At 44.9% G+C, this 4679-nt stretch overlaps 1 non-coding gene across 1 annotated transcript; it reads left to right on the top strand.

The window, feature by feature from the left end:
- The first annotated feature begins 4212 nt into the window (after nt 1–4212).
- LOC132656685 (small nucleolar RNA SNORA48) lies at nt 4213–4356 on the top strand. Its single transcript, XR_009594400.1, has one exon. It is a non-coding gene; the product is annotated as a small nucleolar RNA SNORA48 (small nucleolar RNA).
- Nucleotides 4357–4679: the final 323 nt, after the last annotated feature.

Here is a 4679-nt window from a genome sequence, read left to right on the forward strand (position 1 = left end):
GAAAAATTCTCATATTGTATGCTAGTGACACAAAGTCCAGCATACTTCCATTGACAGCCAAGTTGAGTGATTTGTCATAGGGTATCAATTTGCTCCTGCACGAGGTCAATCCTCTGATTGAACACCATCAAGCTTCCTTTTAGTTGAGCATTAACTAAGGCATGAGCTACATTGGCTAAAAGATTATTTGGCGTCTGAGCAGTCTGCACAGTATGACTCATGGCTAATGCCGCGGTGGTAGCTCCAACAACCACCAATGAGATGGCAGTAACAATGGCAGCTGTAATTCCAAGATCCTTTTTCTGTCTGAAGAGAGTCATAGCGTGAGGGGCATCAACGGGCACAGGCACCCAGCGAGGCATGCGAGTAACCAGGGCAAACCTAAATTCACTAGAATTCCAGCATTGGGCAAAAAAGCAAGTATCATTACCACAATTACTTGGCTCTCTCTGGCTAACAATGAATAAAAATGGGGGATATAAACAAACAGGTGTAGACTTATAGGAAATATTATGAGAAGCCTTAACCCCCTCGTTGGAACATCCTGCATCAGTTCTAGAACTAGCAGTGGAACACAGGGAACTTCCCAGAGACTCATACTCCAACCAAGGACTATTCATGGAGATAACCTAGAACCCCTGCACAGATGTAGCCCATGGCAGTTCAGTCTCCAAGTGGGTTACATAGTAATGTGAAGAGGAACTGCCTCTGACATAATCTGACTGGCCAGGTCTTTGATCACCTCCCCCTGGGGGGGAGCAGTCTTACCAGGCCATAGTAGAGGACAATGCAGCCACTTTTGATGTGAACTGATGGACTAAGATCAGAAAGGAGAGGAGAACCTCCCCTATCAGTGGACTTGGGGAGTGGCATGCAAGCAGAAAGGGGAGGGAGGGTGGGATCGGGAGGGGAGGAGGGAGGGGTTTATGGGGGGATGCAGAATGAATAAAGTGTAACTGATGAAAAATTAAAAAAAAAATTATTTAAGAACCTTAAATGACTTTCAGAAGTGGAGGAAAACATGGAGTTAGTCAATTTACATGGAGCACGTCTCGCCCCTGGGGGCAATGGTCTCCTTAAATTGCCACTTTTTAAAACTTGCAAAAGCTTCTCAAACAGCAGCACTGTTGTAGTTTGAATAAAAATAGCCCCCATAGAAGTTCATAGAGAGTGGCACTGTTGGGAGATGTGGCCCTCGTTGGAGTAGTGTGCCCTTCTTGGAGGAAGTGTGTTAATGGAGTGGGCTTTGAGGTTTCAAATGCTCAAGCTAGTCCCAGTATCTCTCTGTTTCTGCTGCCTGCTGATCCAGCTGTAGAAGTCTCAACTACCTTATTAGTAAAAGCCAGAAGCTGGAGAAAACATAGATGTCCCTCAACCAAAAAATGGATACAGAAATTGTGGTATATTTACACAATGTAACATTACTCAGCAATTAAAAAAAAAACATGAAATTTGCAGGCAAATAGATTGAACTAGAAAAGATCATCCTAAGTGAGGTAACCCAGGCCCAGAACGACACACATGGTATGTACTCACTTATAAGCAGATATTAGACCTATAGTACAGGATAACTGTTCTACAGTCCACAGACCCAAAGAAGCTAAGTAACAAGGAGGGCCCAAGAGAAGATGCTGGAATGTCACTCCGAAGTGGAAATAGAATAGACAGTAGATGTGAATGAAGAGAGGGACCTGGGCAGGAAATGAAAAGGCGAGGAAAACAATGGTGGGGTTCAGATATGGGAAGTAAAAGTGCTGGGAACAAAATGGGAGACTGAGGGGGACATGTTATTGTCAAGCAGGAGGCCTGTGACAGGGTAGGCTCCTGGGAGGAGACAGGTCTGACTCTAGTGGAGACTCCTAACAGTGGGAGAGGAGGAACATAAATACCAAAGTGACCACCTCTTAGCCAGGCAATACTTGTGGAAGAAGGGAACAACAACCCACTGACAAAACCTGTGATCCAAAATTACCCTGCCTACAAGAAGTGCAGTGATAACTAGAGAACAAAGATTGAGAGAAAGTCCAACCAATAATTGGCCCAATCTGAGACCCACCCCATGGTAGAGAGCCAGCCCCTGACACTAATAATGCTACTTTGCTATATTTTCAGACAGGAACCTAACTTGACTGTGTCTGCAGCAGCAAATTAAGACAGATGCTAGGACTTGCAGCCAAGCATGGGGCAGAGCTCTGGGAGTGCTATGGAAGTGTTAGGAGAAAAAAGAAAGTATGTGGAGGGGACAGGAATCTCACAAGAAGACCAACAGAGACAACCAGTCTCTAACCCAGTCCCACGGGGGCTTTCAGAGACAGACATCAAGTAAGGAGCATGCATGACCTGGATCTAAGCCCCCTGAACACATGAGGTCAATCAGCCGCTTGGTCTTCATATGGAGCTGCTGGTGGGTGGAGACGGGAGGAGGGGCTGTTTCTAACATGGACTCTATTCTTTTGAACCACTTCCCACTGGCCATGTTGCCTTGCCTGGCCTCAGGGAATGGCTCAGTCCTAATGTGACTTGATGTGCTGGGAAAGGCTGAAAAGGGTGGAAGGTGTCCCCTTTTCGGGGGGGGATAGAAGGGAGTGGGGAAGGAGCAGAAGGGAGGACTAGGAGGAGAGGTTGGAGGGAGCACCAATGGGATGTAAAGTAAATAAACTGAATTTTTTTTTTAAAAAAAAAAGGAAGGGCCAGGGAGGGAGTATGGGGTTGGGGAGGGAATGAGGGAGCGGGATACAGCGGGGACACAGAGTTAACAAAATGTAACTAAAAAGAAAAATAAAATTTAAAAAAAAAGGAAGTCTCAGCTACCTCTTCAATACCGTATCTGCCTGCATACCACTGTTCTTTCTGCCATAATAGTAATGGACTAAACCTTTAAAAGCTAATCCTAATTAAATATTTTTTCTCTTTTTATTTTTATTTTTTTATATTAATTACAGTTTATTTACTTTGTATCCCAGCTGTAGCCCCCACCCTCATTCCCTTCCAATCTCACCCTCCCTCCCTCATCTACTCCCTGCCCTTCTCTAAGTCCACTGGTAGGGGAGGTCCTCCTCCCCTTCCATCTGACTCTAGTTTATCAGATCTCATCAGGACTGGATACAGTGTCCTCCTCTGTGGCCTACCAAGGCTGTTCTTCCCTGGGGGGAGGGGGAAGGTCAAAGAGCCTACCATTGAGTTCATGTCAGAAACAGTCCTTGTTGCCCTTACTAGAAAACCCACTTGGATACTAAGCTGCCATAGGCTACGTCTGAGCAGGGGTTCTAGGTTATATCCATTCATGGTCCTTGGTTGGAGAATCAGTCTCAGAAAAGACCCCTGGGCCCATCTTGTGGTGCTCCTGTCCTCTCCAGGTCTTACTAGCTCCCCCTTCTTTCATATGATTCCCTGCACTCTGCCCAAGGTTTGGTTACAAGTCTCAGCATCTGCTTTCATACACTGCTAGGTAGAGTCTTTCAGAGGCCCTCTATGGTAGGCTCCTATCCTGTTTCTTGTTTTCTCCTACTTCTAATGTCCATTCCATTTGTCTTTCTAAGTGAGGGTTGATCATCTTACCCCAGGACCTCCTTCTTGTTTTGCTTCTTTAGGTGTACAGATTTTAGTATGTTTATCCTATCTTATAGGTCTAGTATCCACTTATGAGTGAGTATATAGCATGTGTGTCTTTCTGCTTCTGGGATACCTTACTCAGGACAAACTTTTCTAGATCCCACCATTTACCTGCAAAGTTCATGATTTCCTTGTTTTTAATTGCTGAACATTATTCCATTGTGTAAAAGTACCTCAATTTCTGTATCCATTCCTCCGTTGAGGGACATCTGAGTTATGTCCAAGTTCTGGCTATTACGAATAAAGCTACTACAAAATACTTAAAGAAATGCTCAATGTCCTTAGCCATCAGGGAGATGCAAATCAAAACGACTATGAGACCTTATACCCATCAGAATGGCTAAGATCAAAAACTCAAGTGACAACACATGCTGGAAAGGTTATGGAGAAAGAGGAACCCTCCTCCATTGCTGGTGGGAATGTAAACTTGTACAACCACTTTGGAAATCAATCTGGTGCTTTCTCAGACAATTAGGAATAGTACTTCCTCAAGATCCAGCTATACCACTCGTAGGCATATATCCAAAAGATGATCAAGCAAACAATAAGGACATTTCATCAACCATGTTCATCAATATTTTTCTTTATAAGAGTTGGCATACCCCCTGGCAAAAGGCAAAGAGACACCTTATTAGGGTTGTCATTCTTATATCAGTCAGGGGCAGAGCAGATGGCAGTATTTTGTTCATCCTAGCTTGATGCCTGGGTTGATGGCCAAAGATGTTTTATGACTAGGACATAAAAATCAAATCAAATCCAGGTAGTACAGCACAGAAGGAGGAAGACAGACAGAAACATGTATTCTGCCATGCTATGAGGTACAGATGAGGAAAGATGCTCACAGACCTGCCCCCAACCCCACAACATGCACAAGCCATAGATACTCAGAGCCCTACCTGCCACCACTCAGAGCAGCCAGAAGAAGAAAGACAGATAGAGACCTGCTAACCACCATGCCACCCACAGATCTGAACTCTGGCACATGACACAGGTGAAACCATAGACACCTACTTGCCTGCTTGCTGGAGGATGTCTCCCAGTGACCCACCAGCTGTGTGGCCACCCTT

Source organism: Meriones unguiculatus, chromosome 9, assembly GCF_030254825.1.
Source record: "Meriones unguiculatus strain TT.TT164.6M chromosome 9, Bangor_MerUng_6.1, whole genome shotgun sequence".
Classification (NCBI taxonomy): Eukaryota; Metazoa; Chordata; class Mammalia; order Rodentia; family Muridae; genus Meriones; species Meriones unguiculatus.